The sequence below is a fragment of the Podarcis filfolensis genome, assembly GCF_964270895.1.
Source record: "Podarcis filfolensis genome assembly, chromosome: 3".
NCBI lineage: Eukaryota > Metazoa > Chordata > Lepidosauria > Squamata > Lacertidae > Podarcis > Podarcis filfolensis.
Window position 1 is genome coordinate 14,185,490 of NC_139606.1, and position 22,595 is coordinate 14,208,084.

General features: G+C 44.0%; 1 long non-coding RNA gene across 1 annotated transcript; it reads left to right on the plus strand.

Moving 5' to 3' along the window:
• The first annotated feature begins 15,850 nt into the window (after window positions 1-15,850).
• On the plus strand, window positions 15,851-22,293 carry LOC310759604. Its single transcript, XR_014546456.1, has 3 exons — window positions 15,851-16,742; window positions 19,602-19,755; window positions 22,075-22,293. It is a non-coding gene; the product is annotated as an uncharacterized lncRNA (long non-coding RNA).
• The last annotated feature ends 302 nt before the right edge of the window (window positions 22,294-22,595 follow it).

Sequence of the window (22,595 nt, forward strand, 5' to 3'; positions counted from 1 at the left end):
CTGATATTTTATGACCTTCAGGTATATCCACTTTATATTTAGTAACTACTGTTGCTGCTGTTTGCAGTCATACATTCAATGGCCACTGCACACACACACACACACACACACACACAAACACACACAAACAATTTAAACATGGCAGCAGTGGAACATCAGTTTTGTGTGCAAAATGTCCCAGATTCAATTCCTGGCATCTTCAGATAGGGCAGGGAAATACTTCTGCCTGAAACACTGGCATGCCGCTACCAGTCAGTGTAGTCAAAACCCTTGCATATTGTTGCTTGTGTTTTTGCTGCTGGCTGTTTTGATTTCTGTTGGCTTCACTGGTTCCTGTTCCTGTGCATGAACTGGAGATGCCAGAGACTGAGGTTGGGAACTTCAGCACACAAAGCATGTGAGCTATGGGTCCTGCCTACTGGACTAATCATATAATAATAATAATAATAATAATAATAATAATAATAATAATAGTAATAATAATAAATTTTATTTATACCCCAGCCTCCCCAGCCAAGACCGGGATCAGGGTGGCTAACACCCGATATAAAAACAATTGATTGAAATACAACTTAAAAAACAAGATTAAAATACAACATTAAAACATTAAAATGCAGCCTCATTTCAGTGGAAACTCAAATCAAAAACTTTTTGGGGGATGAAAACGTCAAGTCTTCACCAAGGCTAACTATCCAGACTGGTCCTACATGGGCCAGAAAAAAGCCAGGGAAGTCCCCAAATAGGAGTTCCATCACAGAAGGAGAAAGGAAAAAAGAAAGAGGGGGAGGGAATCAAATTGATTCCAAGCCAGGCGGAACAACTCTGTCTTACAGGCCCTCAGAAAGAAATCAGATCCTGCAGGGCCCTGGTCTCATGAGACAGACTGTTCCACCAGGCCGGAGCCAGTGTTGAAAAAGCCCTGGCTCTGGTTGAGGCTAATCTAACTTCTTTAGGGCCCGGGATCTCTAGGGTGTTGCTATTTATGGACCTTAAGGTCCTCCATGGGGCATACCGGGAGAGGCGGTCCTGTAGGTACGAGGGTCCTAGGCCATGATATATAGTCCCCATGGATCTCAGATGAGGAACCAGGGCTTCAGTGCTAGGTCTGAGTTCTAAAAGTTCTCATTCAGTGATGGCTGCTGTAATGGGTGGGAAACCATCCAGTCATTTGCACAAGGAACAAGTACTGGAGCTGGGTGGCTGCAATGGAGCAGCTGCAGCAAAGATCCATTTGGGGGAGGAGGGCAAGAGGGAACAAAAACAAGGATGGGAACGTCTCCTCTGCCCCATTCCCTTGGGGGAACCACCATTCAGAGTATAATATTTCAAACATGGCTTGCCTGTGAAAAAAATGTGAGAAGATTTCAAAGATTAACAACTATTTTAAAAATTGCCCACCAGGATTGGAACACAATTAAAACTCTTTCTGCTTTGAATTCCCGTGGTTTAAATTAGGAAACTATTGTATTCTTTCTTGCAGTTTTTGTGTCAAGTTCCATTTTACTAGATTTGGGGGTAGTAAATAAATGTCATAGTGGTTTTCAGAATAATAAATGCTTCATGAGAACACAATTATGATTATGATACAAGAAGATATATTGCTTTATTCCGTGGAAACTAATCTTGATGCTTTTGATTATTGTTCTCAACCTGATTTTAAATTAAGTATGAAATGCAGTTTTCCCACCGAGCTTGGAACAATGACAGGATTTGCTTGTATCACTGCACAGCACAAGTGTCTGCACAACATTTCCTAGAGATTTACCATATTTAAATCAAAATTATAATCATGTTGACTTAGTTAAGTTTACTGTGCTTGAGAGCATAAGTGCCAAACAGAGAAAGAAAGCATACAGAGTGGCAAAAGTTGTATGGCTTGACATAATTAGCCCCAAACCCCAAAGATGGAACCCATGGCATTATTGTATAGGAGTGAGTAACTTGGTGAGCCCCCGTTTCACAAAAACTACACACATTTGAAGGAGTCTTCTCTTTTGGTGTTTTTCGAGGGATTGCTGGAAAGGGTCACAAAGAGTGTTTGTTTTATGGCCTCTGGTTCTCTAGGATCGGCCATCTGAATTGTATTGGAAACACTGTCTTGGCTCCAAATAGTTTGAGCCCCACCTTGGCTCTAAGCCCAGGCATAGGAGTTCCTGCAAATGATCCCAGTTGCTTCACCATCACACATCCAAGGAAGTGTTACAGGAGGCCTGCCCAGTCACACCCCAATCCCAACCCTATTAGCTTTGGTTTATGATCTAGGGATTTCTCTGAAGAAAGGATGGAGACCTGTGGTCCTCCAGGTTATGGTGGGCTCCAACCTCCACCAGCCCCAGTCACCATGGCCAACAGTCATGAATGTTGGGAGTTGTAGGCCAGTAATATATGGAGAACTACAGGTTACTCATCCCTGCCATAAGGGGTCCTGCTGTACAGATGGTCCTCTTCACCCTCCAAATGTCAGCTCATGTTACTCACAAACAGTTAGTAACCCTACAACCTTTTCTTGTCTTAACCCTTACCATTGCTGCCAGTTGTAATCTGGTTGACTGTGTACTGAGGCAACAAATACCAGTGAAGGGTCACTACTACAAGTACACCGTACGGCATAGATCAGTCAGTATTTTCACACCCAGAACTCTTAACCAAAGCATGCATTTCTTAATTTTTAAATCATATGTTGGCATGGTGCTATTGGCGCCACCCATATTAGATTAAGTTGCAACCTCATAGTGCATCCATATTCACCTATTGAAGACCAATGGTAGAGGTGAAAGAGCCTTCATCCATATGGTTTATGCAGTTTGGTGTGTGTGGGAGAACCTTGTTGTTGTTTAGTCTGACTCTTCGTGACCCCATGGACCAGAGCACGCCAGGCACTCCTGTCTTCCACTGCCTCCCGCAGTTTGGTCAGCTTCGAGAACACTATCCAACCATTTCGTCCTTTGTTGTCCCCTTCTCCTTGTGCCCTCCATCTTTCACAACATCAGGGTCTTTTCCAGGGAGTCTTCTCTTCTCATGAGGTGGCCAAAGTGTTGGAGTCTCAGCTTCGGGACCTGTCCTTCCAGTGAGCACTCAGGGCTGATTTCCTTAAGAATGGATAGGTTTGATCTTTTTGCATTCCACGGGACTCTCAAGAGTCTCCTCCAGCACCATAATTCAAAAGAACTTATGTGGCCCTATACTGAAATCAGGGAAAGAGGGTTGTGTTGCACTCAGTCAAATTGAGCTGGAGAGGTAGAGTTCCATCTTAAATTCATGCACCAGAGCCACTCTCCCATTGGTCCAGATGCATGAAACAGGCACATCTGCCTCTTGATGACCATTGTGCAGGAACTCTCTCCTAGTGGCCATGTCTAAGGCACACAGCATAAGAACTGAGGAATGAACATTACAGCTGATCTTGTACAGAATGGAATTCACGTGAATGCGAGTAAGGGGAGGGAGGGTTGGAGTCAGCATATTGGAGGGATTTAAAAGTTCATTTGCTCAAAAGAAGGACTAAAAGGGTGATGTGCATAGGATGTTGAACACTTCTTCGAAACTTGTAATGAAGATCCAGTGTTTCTTTCATTCTTGACACTAAAGCTGACCACTATGTGTCACACAAATGTTAAGTTTTTAAAAGAAAGAAAAAACAGCTCAACAGCTGCTAATAATCAATGAGAATTAGCTGTCTGGAGTTTAATTTGTTGCCATTGCAGGAATTTCTCAGCCAATTAATGATCGGAGGGAGAGGAAGCCACAAGTATTAAAGTCTATCAAATTCAATGGCAAAATTTCTCACTGAATTGAATCTAATTATACAAATTGTTTTGGCATGTTTTCGATAAATACATTTGTATGCCATGTGCCGGTGGTGTTATTTTCCAGAATGAACAATGATTTATATAATGCAGGGATAAGATTCCTTAGGCAGTGACTCATTATTGCACTCTAAACAGTTTCCAGTGGGAACCTTTTTCCCAAATGGGAAAAAGACCGTTCCTTACATGGCCCTGCTTTGGCACCCTCTTTTTTAAAAGTTACTTTTATTTTAGATCACAATATTTTCTTATTGCCTTTTAAAATCACATGGTTATTTAGTTTTTGTTTTTTCCTAGCTTTTGTTTACACATAACCTAGACAAAGGGGTCATACACACAAAAATGAGCTGGTGTGTGTGTGTGTGTGTGTGTGTGTTATCTAAGTTGCAAAAATAAACCTTGTACGAAACCTTGCATGTTAATAGTCACTTTGTTGAAGATATGCAAATGGCACATGTTGCTTCCACTTCTAATTAGGCCATGTGATCTATTGAAATATACTTTGTGAGATATAAGCACACGTGTTGATAGGACCCAGCAAGGCGAAACAAATGGGTTGCAGCTATTTAAGATCACGAAGTGCTCTTCTTTCCTTGCTTAAAGGTCAGGTAAGATTGGGCCACAAAACACTAAAGCAGCCTTTGTCAGCCTGATGCCCTCCAGATGTTTTGAATGACAACTCCCAGATGTAGACTAAAATATCTGGAGGACACTACAGTAGTGAATGAAGGCTGCACTAAACCATGGTTTAGTGTTATGTCCAAAATGAGCCGTTAGGGAGGCTACACATCTGTTCAAGCACACTTAGAGTTGGGATAGCAGAAACTATGTGATTTATGCTCTGCTCTGATCCATCCCTGGGTGCAATGAATGTCCAGAGCCTATCCCTATAATGTGCTCAAACCGTATTGCTCCAGTGAGCAACCTGGCTGCTGAATTTTGCACTAGCTGAAGTTTTCGAACCATCTTCAGAGACAGCATTGCAGTAATCTAACCCTGAGGTTTCCAGAGCATAGACAACAGTAGTTAGGCTATCCCTATCCAGGTAGGGGCATAGTTGAGGTTGATGGGAGTTGGAATCCAATAGCATCTGGAGGACACCAGGTTGGGGAAGGTTGCTCTGTAGAATTTTACCAGGCCATTGTTACTAATCTGTAACTGAGGGGTAAATGGAAAACTTTTTGCATTTACTGGGGACCATGAAACAATGGAAGGCAATGAATGTGCTAACTTGAAAAGAAAACAGGAACCAGAGGAGCCATAACGACAAAGGGTTCCCAGGGTCTCTATGGATCAGTAATCCCCTTCTTCATAATCTTCCAGTCTTTGATGCATAAGACGTCCTGAGCTTCAGCAACATTCTTGTGTCTGCAATAAGAGTAGCCACAAGTATAGGATATAAGAAGCTGCCATATACCAATCAGACCATTAGCCTATCTTGCCCAGTACAGTGGTACCTCGGGTTAAGTACTTAATTCATTCTGGAGGTCCATTCTTAACCTGAAACTGTTCTTAACCTGAAGCACCACTTTAGCTAATGGGGCCTCCCGCAGCCGCCGTGCCACCAGAGCACGATTTCTGTTCTCATCCTGAAGCAAAGTTCTTAACCCGAGGTACTATTTCTGAGTTAGCGGAGTCTGTAACCTGAAGCGTATGTAACCTGAGGTACCACTGTATTGTCTACACTAATTGGCAGTGACTCTGCAGGATTTCAGGCTAAGGTGTCTCCTAGCCATACTTGGAGATGCTAGGAATTGAACCTGTGAGCTTGTTTATGCAGAACAGATGATCTGCAACTATGCTATGATCAGCAATCAGAGGTTCTTTCAGTCAACTGTAGTCACTACTATGCTCAGATACTTGCATCTGTCTTAAATGTAAAGAGCAATTCCAAGATTTCTCCAGCAGCACCTTCTTTGGGGAGACCAATAGGCCCCTAACAATCACACATCAGAAGGTTTCCCCACAATTGATGAATAAGTTTTCCCTTGCTGAATTCTGCCCTGACAGACACAGGAGCCCTGTAGGGCTGGGTGTTGGGAGGGAGCAGTATCCCTACATGATTGCTAACTTCATAGTTTAATTACAACTGGCTCACTAGTCCTGATTTGTTTTATTTATATATAAATGAAGCTCATGCCTTAAGATTTTCCATCTGCTCCCATTAAAAGAAAACCACTGTAGGCAAAGTGATGGTGGTTTCCTTCCCACTTTTTTATACCTATTAATTATATTTGGCTTTGGTTTGAAAACAAGATATAAAGTTGATACTAATCAGGTGAACTTGCCTTTATAATTATGGTCTATTGGTTAAATGCAAGTGTGTGTAATCCTGCTCAAACATCTGATGTGGCTTTGTTAGCAGCCCTTTTTTTATTCTTCTAAATGGGCAAGTTGATCGGGCAGAGGGATCTCTGTGCCTTACTGGGCAAACAAAAGTCCAGGCTCCCTTCTTCATTCCTAACCCAATAAATGACTTCAGCCCTATTCACTGGAACGGAAGTGAACTGTTGTGTTTTTAAGCACCCATTTGTTGTTGTTGTTTAGTCGTTTAGTCGTGTCTGACTCTTTGTGACCCCATGGACCAGTGCATGCCAGGCACTCCTGTCTTCCACTGCCTCCCGCAGTTTGGTCAAACTCATGTTCTTAGCTTCGAGAACACTATCCAACCATCTTGTCCTCTGTCATCCCCTTCTCCTTGTGCCCTTCATCTTTCCCAACTTCAGGGTCTTTTCCAGGGAGTCTTCTCTTCTCATGAGGTGGCCAAAGTATTGGAGCCTCAGCTTCATGATCTGTCCTTCCAGTGGGCACTCAGGGCTGATTTCCTTCAGAATGGATCGGTTTGATCTTCTTGCAGTCCATGGGACTCTCAAGAGTCTCCTCCAGCACCATAATTCAAAAGCATCAATTCTTTGGCAATCAGCCTTCTTTATGGTCCAGCTCTCACTTCCATACATCACTACTTGGAAAACCATAGCTCTAACTATACGGACCTTTGTTGGCAAGGTGATGTCTCTGCACCCATATACCTACCTAACTCCGATCAAGGTCTCCATACAGTGTAAAGCTCCTATAAAGGATTTTGTGACTCTCCCGATGATGTTGTGGGATTCCAACCGCTGCTGAGGATAGGACCCAAACCAATGGATCCAAGTTACAAGAAAGGTGATTCCAACAAAACTTCAGGAAGAACCTTCTGACAGTAAATGCTGTGTGACAGTGGAATAGACTACCTCGAGAGGTGGTGGACTCTCTTTCCTTGAAGGTTTTATTTAGCAGAGGTTGAATGGCTATCTGCCATGTATGACCTAGTTGAGATTCCTTCGTTGTAGCAGGTTGAACTACATAATTCTCAAGGTCCCTTCCAACTCTACAATTCTATGATTCTAGGTAGGCAATGCAACTGTCGCAGGGATTTATTGATTGTGCAGCGATGGCCAACAGTGAACAATACTCAGCTTAATAAAAGCAACGTCTTCAAACTTTATTCATGTTTAATTCTTCTTTTCCACTGATATTACAGTTAGTAATCAGCACTCTTATTCCCTCCTTTAAAAAGCCAATCATTAACATTTTCTTGCAATTAGTTTATTATTGAAGTAGTAATAGGTATTAAGATCTAAAATGAACAAACCTATATGAAACCAACTTTGCATGGACATCTTATGCCCCTTAATAGTGTCCCCTAGCAGTGTTGCTTTATTACAATTTTTATGAATTTTCTTGCAACTTCTTAAGACATTTCTACGTGCAACAGGGAGATCCGATTTCTTCTGCTGATTTGAAACTTTGAACCTTTGCAATGCTTATTTGCAGTACTTGTGATTCTCTGGGAGAAATCTTTCGCTGCTTTTGTGGCAAGCAGCTAAAAATGACAAAGGGTGCTTCTAGACTGCCACTATTTTCACTATATATGTTTTTATATGTGTTGGAAGCCGTCCAGAGTAGTTGGGGCAACCCAGCCAGGTGGGTGAGGTATAAATAATACAATTATTATTACTACTATTATCGCACACCAGCCAATTCATGTAGTGCAATCAGGGCCGTCTTTACCATATGCGCCGCCGGGGTGCAAAGATCCACCCAGTGCCCCCAAATTTAGTGCTACCCACGTCTACACCCAAGATATACTTCTCTGCGGTTGCAGGTGAGGCCATAGCGGCGGCGGCAGTGTCCTGCTCTTCCGAGTCTCGCTGCCTTCGCCCCTCAAAAACCAGGTGCCCGAGCTCTGCAAAGGCATGCAGCTTCACATCAGGGTGCTTTTAAAAGCTCCCCAGGAGGAAGAAGGAGAAGAAGAGGGATGCAGCAGCTGCACCAATAGCAGGCGAGAGAGCAATGCCTCTCCATTCAGGGTGGGACTCCAGGGAGGAGAAAGCGGCCAGGGTGGAGGCGGCAGCGGCGGCCGGCTTTGAATGTCAGCTTGATCAAAATGATTTATTATTTCATAACAGGTAGATAGTTAAGAGCTTAGGCGTTTTCAGCAGCGGGCACCTGGCGCCCCCCAGAATTCAGCGCCCCGGGTAAAGACGGCCCTGAGTGCTATTATAGGCCTCATTCACACCATATATTTTAAGCACCTTCATACCATTTTAAATAGTCATGGCTTCCCTGGGAGGTGTAGTTTGTTAGGGGTGCTGAGAGTCGTTAGGAGACCCTTCTTCCCCTCCCAGAGCTACAATTCCCAGAGCGGCTTAACAGCCAATCCCTCTTCTCATGGAACTCTGGGAATTGTAGCTCTGGGAGGGAAGTGGGGTTTCATAACATAGGAATCAAAGGCAAAGTGAAATCTTCTTTGAGAGGACAAGAAGGGAGAGAAAAGAGCGCACCGTGCTCCAGGCTCCTAACCATGCACTCAGCAAATGCAACATTAACATTCTTTAAAAATGAGGGAAAGATCACTGTCATTAGGCAAGATGCAGCAGTGCTGTTAAAAATGAACACAGCATTTTATTTCTTAAGAGTAAATCTAATTTAAAATAGAAGAAGCTATCCAGTTGAGACCATTAAAAAGAATTAGTTACATGTAGCCGATGAGTCTTCCAGATGTCTTCTTTGCTAGTTACGTGATTTTAAAAATCTGGAAGTGTTCATTTTTGTGTGGCATCTTCAAAAGATGGTGTGAGTACAAAAGTGTCTTTTATTTATATCCTTTAATTCGGGAGAATTAGTCAATATCTCTTGAGCCATCTCTGCTCTCTTGGCAGCAGCCATTAAACTGATTCTGTTTTATTTATCTATTTTAAATATTTATGAATCGATTACGTGCACAGATCGCTAAATGATTTAGAACAGAAACAATTTCAGAACAGCATATATCCCAAGTAAAACAGTAGGGTCTTAAAGGCGATCAGATAAGATTAATATTCAACAAATGCTTGCTAAAATAAAAATGTGTTCATGACATGCCAAAATCCATAGTGCAAGCGGCTACTGTGTTGAATGTTCTCTTCTGAGTATACAGGAATTTGATTTCTGGGTCATGAGGCAGCTCCAGAAGTTCTGCCCCTGGTGATATCTGCTATCTAGCAGGCCTATAGGGAGTGAGGCAGTCTTTAAGGAACCCTGGACCCAGGTTGTTTAGGGCTTTGTAAACTGGTACCAAATCTTGGTTAAAAAAAAAAAAGGTAAAGGACCCCTGGACGATTAAGTCCAGTCAAAGGCGACTATGGAGTTGAGGTGCTCATCTCGCTTTCAGGCTGATGGAGCCGGCGTTTGTCCACAGACAACTTTCTGGGTCATGTGGCCAGCATGACTAAACTGCTTCTGGTAAATGGAACACCCTGATGGAAGCCAGAGCACACAAAAATGCCATTTACCTTCCTGCCACAGTGATACCTATTTATTTACTTGCACTGGTGTGCTTTCCAACTGCTAGGTTGGCAGGAGCTGGAACAGAGCAACGGGAGCTCACTCCATTGCAGGGATTCGAACTGCCAACATTCCGACTGGCAAGCCCAAGAGGCTCAGTGGTTTAGACCACAGTGCCACCCCCGTCCCAAACCTGGATCCTAGGCTGGCCAGTGTAGGTGTTATTTGCTGTCAGAAAGTTGTCCCACAAGTAGCTGGGCTGCTTACATTCTATACCAGCTGAAGCTTCCAGGTCAGAAAAGGGTAGCACCACATAAAGCCTATGACAGTAATCAAGCCATACAACCACTGGATGGACAGCTATGTGTAACCTCTTCTGGCCAAGGAAGTCTGTTTACCCTCCGGGGGGTGTGGCTTTGGGGGCGGGCACTGCGTCTCCCCTATGAACCAACCTATTGTCAGCCGGATAGTACTCCTAACTGCCAAATTGGCCAATGGTAGCAGGCATTCAGGGGGCATCACCTGGGGGCGGTACCAGTCCACAATAGCGGTGCTTGGCACCGCACCCAGGGGAAGGATAAATACCTGGCCAGCTGGGCCTTTCAGCCTCTCTCTCGCTGCACCAGTTCTCCCGCCCACCATCCCTCAGATTAGGGTTCTTTACCAGTGGTACGACCTTGTTATGGACAATGCTGGTTGCCGGATTCAAGAGCCGGTCAGGAATTTTTCCCATCTGGCAAAATGGCACCGCCATTTGGGTTTTCTCCTACCTCATAGCAATAGTCACAACTTTCTGAGGCATTGGGTTAGCCTAGTCTTGGTTACAGGGGTGGTTGTAGCCCCCGCCTGCCCCTCCATGGGTAAGGGTATCCTGTTAAAAGGATCCAGGAGGAGTGACTCCTGTGTGACGGGGGCTATGACCATACCACTCCTCCAACGGGGACAGCTTGGGGGATGCCCCGATTTGACGTAGGTCATAGGGCGTCCCCCCACCGCTGGCTTAGAAACACATCTGGCAGACAGGCGGGAGTAACATGTGCCGTTGCTTACCTTAATGCCTATGGCCAAACCTTTCACACCTGTAACCAATAAAGTTCTTTGATCCCAAAATCCCAAAAAGCTGTGTGTTGTCTGGTTATTTGTACCTTAGGGAACAGGGTGGTAGTGGGGCCTCACCACACAATGACCATAGCTGTCTCACCAGCCAAGGCTATTAAAAGGACACCTGAGCCACTGAAGCTATCTGAGCTTCCAGTGACAGTGCTGGAGTACCCCAGACCACTAACTTGCTCCTTTATAGGGAATGTAACCTCACCCAGACCCAGAAACCACTCGCCCACAGTGCTTCTTGTCTCGCCAAGATTCAAGCCAAACTTCTTGGCCCTCATCCAGCCCACCAGTTAGTCCAGGCACTGATCAAGGGCTTGCACAGCCTCTCCTGAGAGCTAGGATGCTTTTGATATGTTCTTTGTGGTTTCAGCATGGAGACACGGAATCATCAGGTGCCAAATAGAAAGGCACTGAGTGAGAATATCAGGAATGGGACAGGGCTAGTTTCATGGTTCAACTCCTGATGCAAGTGCTCTGCATGTGAACAGCGCATGCAGAGGACTACGAGGTCATGCTCCATTCCAGATAATGAGTAGGGATGTGGGTGGCGCTGTGGTCTAAACCACTGAGCCTCTTGGGCTTCCAAATCAGAAGATTGGCGGTTCAAATCCCCGCAACGGGGTGAGCTCCCATTGCTCTGTCCCAGCTCCTGCCAACCTAGCCATTTGAAAGCACACCAGTGCAAGTAAATAAATAGGTACTGCTGCAGCGGGAAGGTAAACAGCATTTCCATGCGCTCTGACTTCCGTCACAGTGTCCCATTGCGCCAGAAGCGGTTTAGTCATGCTGGCCACATGACCCAGAAAGCTGTCCGTGGACAAACGCTGACTTCCTTGGCCTGAAAGTGAGATGAGCACCACAACCCCATAGTCGTCTTTGACTGGCCTTAACCATCCAGGGGCCTTTACCTTTTTCTTTTTTACAGTTGTACTAGAGCCTTCATCTCGTGATAGAGAAAATAATTTTGTTCTTACCTTCAGGAACATGATTTGTTATAAGACATTCCCTCCCCTCCCCAAATGTGTTCTAATTCAATCCTGTTTTGATTCAGGTGCATATATCTTTGGAAATATTTATGGAGGAGAGAAGAATACAGGTGCCCTCCAGATTTAAAGGCCCTTGTTAAGTTTTCCATAATACGTGGAAATGTCTTCTATAGCGAGACTCAGACTCCTTGGATGCCAAACAGTTCATGAAGTGCAAAAAGAAGTTATTCTGGAGTATTTTTAGACTTGACCTTAGTGGGGAAAATGTACAAACCAAGTCAACATCCTGCTTACAGTCAGAACTAGACCACTGGCAACAATTTGCATGTGTGCGTGCAAATGCTAGCAACCCATGCCTTGTTCATGGTTGAGAATACGTGCGGTAGGATTCTGATGATATTTCTATCAATTGCACATAGCTGTGGACATTTTGAGAACATTTTACCTGCGATGACAAAAAACCGAACATGCCAAAGCCTGGCTAGTGCCTATAGCTTTCGAGTCCTGCTAACCTTTAAATAAACTGGGCATGTTTTCTTGTCCAAACAATGACCTTATTGTTTAGGCTAAAATACAGTGCACAGCCAGCTATGTTAGGAAACGAGTGAATTGTGGGGCTGTCAATGACTATTTTGGTCCATACCTACCTTATCTAGGAATTCCTTCCAAGTGTTTGGCTTTAAAGAAAAAAAGATTGCAAGTGACAACTTTGTAAATGAAGGGGCTCTTCCATCGAAAGACAGCCAGGTTTGTTTGTTTTGCTTTTTTAAAGAAAAGTGGGCATCCAAATATAGCAAAATTTTGAAAGTTATCAGCTACAATTTATTCTTTTATTTTACCATATGCTATTTCAATTTGTATGCTCCTTTCCCACATACATCTGCCCCAAATGCTCACAACACAGGAACAAACACATCACGTAGGCTAATAGTTAGTAGAAAATATATAATAGAATAATGATATCATTCAAATTATAGGCGTAAGCCAATCAAAGTTCATATATGCAATATAACAGAGCGGTAGAGAGGACCATCAAGCCGTGTGTTCAAAACAGATGTCTAAGGACAGTCTCACATAAGGCGTTGGTGAGGAATTTTTGGGCCTGGACAGACAAAGGATGCCATGGTGATGGGGGGTGTTTAAGTAGCCAGGAAAAGAGAGACTTTAGAGCAAGGTATGCTTTGAAGAAGAAGAAGAGGGAGAAGACAGAGATCCATCTTGGGCAGGCTGGCTGGGAGAGATGCCTTTGACTCCAGGGCTGCACAAACCCTTCTTGAAATGACCATGCTGTAAGATCTGGGCTCCATCCATGCAGATTGAAGGTGTAAACAGGTGAATAAACCACATTTCTTAAAGCTATGACAGTCTCCACCAATTTGCCCATCCTAACTCATAGGTAAAGAGGGTTACAATTGTAGTCTAAATCGGTTAAATACAGATTAAACAATCTTGGTACAGATCCACTGCAAGATTGGCAGAATCAGTCACTAAAACATGACACACTATAAGTTGATAATAATGTCAATCAATTGCTAGAATACAGAAGACAAGCCAGGTACAATAAAACTTGCCAGTAAACTTCACTACTAATAAATATACATTGTAAATATACAGCCAAAGTTTCCTCAAAGGTGCCAAGTGCAGGAACTAGAAGCCAGATTTCTTACTGTCATTATAAAAAAAGTGCTAGATGCAGAGGTATTAAGACAACATTATTTAAGGATTAAATAGCAAAACAGTTTTGCAACACTAAAGAGGATAAATGGAATGGTGCTAAGATCGGTTTAGTGAACATCTGATTTTGCTTCATAAAGTCAATGACTGGCATGGAAAGTCCTGTAAAAACATGGTAGGTGACATGCTCTTTCACATCGGAAACTTTCCATTAACTTTTCAAGTAGTGCAACTCATCATGCTTCAAATGGGACCATATGGAAAAGTTTATGCACAAGGAGCACACTTTCCAGGAATAGCTTTTTTCTGGAGGACAAAAGTTTAAAGCTAAAAGGAACATTGAAGGAAGTGAGAGTTTAAATAGAGAGATTTGGGCTTTCTTAACCTGTGAGTGTTACGTGACAAAGCACATTCCAAACACCAAGTAGGTGAGGTGACATCCTTGATTAATTGGATCAATTCCTGTTGGTGTTGCTAGTTTTTGAGTTACACCATTTGAACTAAAGAAAGAAAACCAGGGCAAAAAAGCAAGCATCAAAAGATGCTGTGAGCAAGACCTTCAATTTCCCTCTCCCTCCTTTTTATACCACAGCAAATCTGGCCCTGTACACACAACATGTTGGGCTTTATGCCAATAACCCATCTTCCTATGGAATAGAGTCTTGTACATAAATACTGCTTGACACCCTGATATTTTTTTTAAGTGCTTTATAGCTCTGATATACTTGTCATGTAAAACAAATACTGGGTTTCCTGCCTTCAGTTCCTGTGTTTGGCTTCTTCCTTGGACATTAATAAGAGCAGTATTTTATTTCTCCAAATTCTAGTAGGCCAAAGGTGGTCCTCGCCTTGGAGGGCCTCATCAAAAGGCTTGCTCCAGAGTCCAGAAAGCAGTTTCATATTTCTGAAGGTTTGCCTAATCACATTCTATAACTCTTAAGTTATACCAGTCATAGTTTGTTCCTCCTTTTATGCCAGTTCTGGGAAAGTAATGGGATTCTTGGACAGCTGTGAGCCCTCTCAGATGTGTATAGCGTTTGTGACTCTATACTATTAGCAAGAGATGTATTGGACCAGATGTTCTGCATGTGATTTTTTTTTTTTTTGTCACTGTTTTCCTTCATTCTGGATGCCCCACACAAAGTGTTCTCAAACTGAAGGGAGTATAAGCTATCCCCGATTTAAAAGCCAACTGAAAGAAAGATGTCTTCCTTTAGAGTTGTACAATGACAGAGTCCACTCTGTAAATGATGGAACTACTGAAATCCTTTGCACCTCCCCTTGTGGGCAGGAGCAATGACCAGTAGGAAATCTGAGAGCAAAGGGGCCCTTTCAACATCAGATTTGTTCCATTTCTCAGAAATGGTGGTCCTAGCATGGGAGCGAGAACTTGGTGCGGAACCTTCCCAACACACCACAGACTTCCAATGTTGCTGAGTAATGGGGGAGGGGGCTGCATGCTAGGGACTCCCTTATTGATAAAGATATTGTTGGAAGGGATAAGCTAGAACATAATCTTGGGCAGAGATGGAGAACTTGTGGCCCTCAGGAAATTGTTGGACTCCTATCAGCCCCAACCAAAAGGGCCAGTAGTCAAGGAAGATGGAATTTGTACTCCAACAATATCTGAAAAGTCACAGTAACCTTATATCTGATCTATGGCCTCATTTCTGATCTTCATAATCCACCATTGCACGAGATAAACTCATTTACTGTTGATGTAGGCCCAAGTATATGGACCAACTTCTTACGTGAAATATGTTTTTTTCAGGACCAAGATAGGGCTAGAGCTATGCCCAAATGATTCCTCAAAATTCTTCAACATCTTGTGAGCAGAGAAGTGTGTGTATGCATGTAGGAAGGAGATTATCTCACTGAAATTCCCCAGAGGGATCAACCAGGGCTTTTTTTTTCTAGAAAAGAGGTGGTGGAACTTGCTGAGCACCCATCCAGGTTGTTGAGCTTTTTTTAGGCGACACGGCTGCCCAACCTTCACATTCCTAAAGAGCTGTCAGAACATACCACACCAAATAAGTGCCAAAACGCCCCTAAGAAGTGAGTTCCAGCTGGGGAAAAAACACCCTGTGGGGTCAGCTTTGTTGTCTTCTCCTAATTTTTATGTAGTTTTTGCTGCTACAAGTGACACCAGCAGCTAGCTGTGTTGGTCTCCTAGCCACCATTTCACAATTTGGCCCATTTTGAAATTTTGCCCAAGATCTCATGTCATTCCAGGGCATTGGGGGGTGGAAGTCAGGAATGACTGCAACAGAAAAATGATGGAGAATATTTGCAGCAGGGCAAAAAAGTTGAATGTTGGAAAATTGTTATACTTTCAAAAGTAAGTGACTCCTTTAGAGTCTATGTTACCTGAGTTTGTAAGTGCCTATGATTGAAATCTCTTGCTAACAGAAGCTGGTTGAATAAAAAGCAGCTTACCTTTTGGTTAAAAAACATATTTCTGTTAGTATGGGCTGGGTATATGATAGTGGGGAGTAGAGAACCTTATACATTAGGCTCATATTTCTATGATGTTTTGTAATTATTATTATTATTTGCTTAGTGTTACCTGATTCTGGAGGCTGAACCGCTAAGCTACTAGGTGGTGAAACTATGTGTCATTTCCCCCGTTTTTGAGCGAGTTACAGGACTTCATGGCTTAATGTAATAACTTTTTGTTTTTCAAAACAGCAAAAGCGACCGTGGTTTGGGGGAGAAAGAGTTACAGGAATCCCTTTCTGACTGGTAATCAGGATAAAACTTAATGGCCTCCAGTTGCTTTGGCTCGAGAGCCAGCGGATGTGGGCACACTCGGAGCAAACAAGACAGCAACACGATGACGATTCTTGACATTGGAATGTAGATGTTGGCACTGACCACCTAGTCCTTGGTTTGGTTTTTGGCTGGCCTCTGGTAACATCCTCGATTAGCCTGTGATGCTGGCTTGTGCTGAATTGCAAACTAGCCTGTAGGAGCAGCCTGAGGTCAACCCACTGCTGGGGCTCTATGGCCTTAGATTTGCACAGAATTCAGAGGATAAAAACAAGCATCAGTAGTGTAGGTTTTGTGACATACCTGCCTTATGATGGAGGCAGGGCCTGTATATTGCTTATTGCCTTCTCCCTCTCTGCCCACCCTTTTACAGGCTAAATGCTGCTTTCAAGGATATGAAGCAAAGGTGAGGCTGTTCCAGAAGGCATGCAAATGTCGTCTTGGTAGTCAGGATAACCCCAAGACTCAATGGGAGTTGCTGCAAGGATGAGCTCACATGTGTTTATACCCAAGGCAGATTTAGGAGAGTTGCAACTGGCTTGGTCACACTGGGTGTGGAGCATCAGGGGCACCACAGGGGATGCCCAAGGTCTGTCACTGTTTTTATATTCATTTGCTTTGGTATATGCTAATTGGCTTGCTTTGGTGCTGTGCTTATCTGTGGGCCCTAGGGTGCTGGGCTCATGGCCCAGAGAGGGGAACTCTCTGTAAACCTTGGGTAGTTGCCACCTATGCCCACACTCGTCAGAGGGATTGATGGGAGGTTCTGTCCAAACTGGCATATGCTGTCCTTTGTATGTCACACTTAACGTATTGTTGTTGTTGTTTAGTCATTTAGTCGTGTCCGACTCTTCATGACCCCATAGACCAGAGCACGCCAGGCACTTCTGTCTTCCACTGCCTCCCGCAGTTTGGTCAAACTCATGCTGGTAGCTTCGAGAACACTGTCCAACCATCTCATCCTCTGTCGTCCCCTTCTCCTTGTGCCCTCAATCTTTCCCAACATCAGGGTCTTTTCCAGGGAGTCTTCTCTTCTCATGAGGTGGCCAAAGTGTTGGAGCCTCAGCTTCAGGATCTGTCCTCCCAGTGAGAACTCAGGGCGGATTTCCTTAAGAATGGATAGGTTTGATCTTCTTACAGTCCATGGGACTCTCAAGAGTCTCCTCCAGCACCATAATTCAAAAGCATCAATTCTTCGGCGATCAGCTTTCTTTATGGTCCAACTTAACGTATTAGCACTTTGCAAACAAGTCATGACAACCTCTCACTGCTGCGGTGTTCACCCTGCATCTGTAACAGCAGTGGGTCTTTGCAGGCTGTGTTGTAAGTTTACACCTTTCTTTAATAAAGCACCAGAACTGGCCAAACTGGAGTTTTTGGGCATCCCCCCCCTTTGGTATCCCTGCACCAAACTGCTTCCACAGGCCCATAATAGTGTAAGGCCTTCTTCCCACTCTTGGCAAAGTGCTCATTGGCTACAGATGGGGAGGGCGTATGTGCACAGTTTCTCCCCTGTCCTCATTGCAAGAAGAGGGACCCGTTCACACAGGGGTGAGCATCTCCATTGTAAGAGGGCCCTCATTTTGGCTCAGATCTAACTGAGTGCCACGGAGACACTTTGATGGAAATGAAATTGGCAACCATGTGTCAAAAATCAACACGGGGGGGGGGGGAGGAGACCATGTGTGCCCCTGTGATGTCCTTGGCAAAGGAATTTTTTAATTTTAAAAAATGTAATAAGCTAACTGCTTTGCTCCTTTTCCCTAGCCAGTCCCCTAGCCAGGGATACAGGTGGCACTGTGATCTAAACCACAAAGCTTCTTGGGTTTGCCGATCAGAAGGTTGGCAGTTTGAATCCCCTGGTTTCCGTCATGGCCAGAAGCGGTTGAGTTATGCTGGCCACATGACCCAGAAAGCTGTCTGTGGATAAACACCGATTCCCTCAGTCTGAGAAGTGAGATGAGCGCCGCAACCTCATAGTCACCTCTGACTGGACTTAACCATCCAGGGGTCCTTTACCTTTACCTTTTTACCCATGTGCTACAAGGCAAGACTCCATGATCACTGCAGATGGTGACAGCAGTCATGAAATTAAAAGATCCCGAAGCTTAGGCTCCAATACTTTTGCCACCTCGTGAGAAGAGAAGGCTCCCTGGAAAAGACCCTGATGTTGGGAAAGATTGAGGGTACAAGAAGACGGGGGCGACAGAGGATGAGATGGTTGGACAGTGTTCTTGAAGCTACTAACATGAGTTTGACCAAACTGTGGGAGGCCATGGAAGACAGGAGTGCCTTGTGTGCTCTGGTCCATGGGGTCACAAAGAGTCGGACACGACTAAATGACTAAACAACATCAACACAAGGCAAGAATATTAAACACACAGAGGCACAGCTTGAGTCTCTGTTTCCCCTTTTCAGTGGCAAAGAGGCACCTTGAATGCTGCTGCTGCTATGGGCATGATGGAAGTGATTGCTGAGCTGATGAAGAGGCGGGAAAGCACACCAGTCTCTGCCTTTCAAAAAAAGAAACTGATTAAAAAAAGATAGAAGCTTTATCATTCCTCTCTGACAGGTTAATTTTTCCTTTTAACTTCCTCTTAGAGGATGCATAAGCAACATCCTCTTGGGAGAGGAAAAGTGAGCCTGAAAGAAGAACTGGTAAACATTATATTTCTACAAGGAGAGACATTTTCAAACAAGGAAACTGTGGGAGTCTGAGGGCATGTTAATAACCTGAGGTTTGCACTCAGGAAGTGTACTTGCAACTTCAACATCCTAAACAAGTATCCCAAACAAGTAATATGTAGAAAGAGCTAACACACACCACAGACCACCTAATTGGAGAAACCTCTGAGCCAGAGTTGGGGCCCACAACAAAGGCCATCTGCTCCCCATATAGGTTGCACAGAGCAAGCTGGCTCATATAAAGTCCTGGTTATTTGTCCTGTTAAGCATATGGGTCTATGCCTATTCAACTGCTATCGCTGCAGTCTGGAGATACTAGGTTAGGAAAATTCTCTATTTCCCTGTTCAGTAATGCCACACCTGGTGAATGTCCTGCTGAAATGGAAAGGGCAATTCCAAAACTCCCGTTTGCTTCCCATGCGCCAAATATAGTCCCCTTGGTTGCAAAGATTAGATCTTCCTTTTGTTATGAAAGTTTCTGAACTAATTTTCACGGACCATGTCAATCCTGCCCTCAAGAGTTATCTATGAAAAGAGACGTGTGAGTCACCTTTAGCTGCTCGTCACAGGGTGACCACTTTGTGCATCGGGCAAAATGGGCTGATTAATAGGATACAACAAAGCTGTTTGTCTAAAATATACTACCCAACTGGTTGCTGTTTTATTTAGACAAAGTCAGAGTGAGCATAGCACCTGTTCAACCTAAGAACTGGCACATGTGACCTCCCTCTTTATAATGGGAGTTTTCTTTCCTTTTTCCTAGTGCAAATGGATCATCTCACCTGAACCTACCCTTTTGTGTGCGGTTACTCTCTTCTCACTGAGGAGGTTTACAGTGGCACGCAGTCGGCTTCATTCATGGCAAATGGCCCATAAGAAGGGATCTTTTACAGGTAGATGACGGGCTAAGGTAAAAGGTAAAGGCGAAGGACAGTTAAGTCCAGTCAAAGGCAACTATGGGGTGTGGTGCTCATCTCACTTTAGACTGAGGGAGCCAGCGTTTGTCCACAGACAGCTTTCCAGGTCATGTGACCAGCATGACTAAAACGCTTCTGGCGTAACGGAACACTGTGATAGAAGCCAGAGCACACAGAAACACTGTTTACCTTCCCGCCGCAGAGGTACCTATTTATCTACTTGCACTTCATGCTTTCAAACTGCTAGGTTGGCAGGAGCTGGGACAGAGCAATGGGAGCTGACGCCGTTGCGAGGATTCGAACCGCTGACCTTCCAGTCAGCAAGCCCAAGAGGCTCAGTGGTTTAGACCACAGTGCCACCCGCGTCCCATAGCCATAGAGTAAGCATGAGCAATAACGGTCCCCATATGGTAGGTATCCCTTGACACCACTTCAAACAGGCTACCCTCAATCCTTCCAGGCATTTAAGGGTGCCTGCATTCCTTATTTATTTAAATAGTTATAGGCCACACTTTTCATAAAAACACATAAAGGTTGCATACAACATACAAAATTGCAACAATATCAGTCAAAAACTGGTTGGGAAAAAGAAAAAGTTGAGGGATCTTTTTCTACTTGAGGATGCCCAAAATATTTTTCTTTGGCTTAGGAGGGGACATTAGTTTCTTACAAGGTTCCACATATTATATCATATATCAATGGTGGGGATTTATGGGGTGTATGGGGTGGGGTAGTACCTCTTGTGGGGGACATGTTGTGCTTATTCTGGATTAGTTTGTCCACCTTTGGTCCCCATCCTGCACTCAGCTCTCACCTGTGGCTACTAGAAGCTGTCAGCATGTGACAGCAGTCACAACCATGGGAAACGACTTCAACTCACCGGCTAAACCAGATATGGGTAGCTGAAGGGTCTCAAACCTTTGCTGAGTTAGGGACTTCCGCTGCAGGTGAAGACAGGCTCTGGCAGATTGAGCGGACGAGACTAATGGTGTGTCCAACACTCAGTAAGGTGGTTTCTGCATGTGCTATAGAGGGAGAATACTTCACTGATGCCTTGCAGGACGTCTTTGGGAGAAGAAAGAGCTAAGGACTAAACTCTGCAAACAAATCCAGAGTAGGGTCCCTAAGACAGTCAGACAGCACCTTGTATGCCTCCTTCTGGCAACTCTTGCAGCCAAGCTGGTGCCAAATGTCTTCCTCTGCTTTCCTTTGGACCACATCATCAAGGCCAAGAGTTGGGTCTTGTCATCTGGGCTGCCCAGGACCTCTATACACACTGCCCAGCCTTGCACCCCGGTGAGGTCCCTTTGGTGCTGCGTATGCAGCAAAAACAATGTGGGAGGCAGCCATTATGAGTTACAGGTCTCTGTCATCACAGCACTCACTGTGATTGGTCCTGTATACCTGAAGGAGTGTCTCCACCCCCATCGTTCAGCCCGGACACTGAGGTCCAGCGCCGAGGGCCTTCTGGCAGTTCCCTCGCTGCAAGAAGTGAGGTTACAGGGAACCAGGCAGAGGGCCTTCTCGGTAGTGGCACCTGCCCTGTGGAACGCCCTCCCAGCAGATGTCAAGGCAATAAAGAACTATTTTACTTTTAAAAGACAACTGAAGGCGGCCCTGTTTAGAGAAGTTTTTAATGTCTGATACTGTATTGTTTTTAATATTCAGTTGGAAGCCCCCCAGAGTGGCTGGGGAAACCCAGCCAGATGGGCGGGGTATAAATAAATTATTATTATTATTATTATTATTATTATTATTATTATTATTATTATTAATCCCGCTCATGTATTATATGAACTTTAGTTGCAAAGATGTCAAATCTAAGGCAAGCAAGCTTCCCAATTGTTTCATGAACACATTTCACTTGTATCAGTGCTGTCACAGTGATATTTCAGCAGCGCAGAGACAGCTTCTTGACAAATGCCAAGCATTCTGTAATGCTAAAGAGTATCAAGCCTGTGGTTGTTATGCCTGCTCTATGCTCATTGTTCCTGCTTCCTTTCAGATGTAATTATTCTGACACTTATGACCTCTCTGTCTGCTCCACCCAGGGCAGATTTTACAGTGTCTGCTGCAGAAATATGGATGTGTCCAAAGCACTGCTTCATTCAGATTCCTCTCCTGCTTTTTTGGTGGAGGGGATTGTTTTATTTGTTATTATGGATGTAATTTTATATATATTTAGATTTCTCCTCCAAACTTCTCTTTCTCTACTCATCTTTTTCCAAAACTTTCAACAGGACTTATTTATTCCCCGGTAAAAGTGTATAGGATTAAAGTCTAAATCTAGACTCTGCTAAAGAATCACTTCCATTGCAGAACTGTCTGCATCACAAACTTGGATAGAAGGCAAATGAGGAATCACAAGGAACCCAAGAGCTGTTTTTTCTTCACCGGGAACCTGATTTTTAACCAAAGCAGTATGAGACACTGGATACACAAGCTTGAATTTGTTGGCCTAACTATGCCCAAGAGGCTTGCTGTCTGGTTAGTAGGATCAACAAAAGAAACAATAAAGCATTTTTTATTAGCCTTGAAGTCAGACCACTGGGAATTTTTCTTTCCAGGGAAGGGCCCACCCTACATATATTTCACAAAAATATGTTTCCTCCTGCCCAAGCCATATAAACAACAAAAAGAAAGAGAGAGAGAGAGAGAGAATCAGCAGTACTGTGAGGTCCCCTCACCCGTTTAAGAATGTTGCATAAACTTGAATCATACTTTAACCACTGTGAACAGGAATTTTTGAAAGGTTGAATTTTACTTGGCACTGCTCCCTTCACCTGCTTAATCCAGGAAAGGGGTTCTGGAGGGTTCAGGAATACAGCAGCAAATCTCAC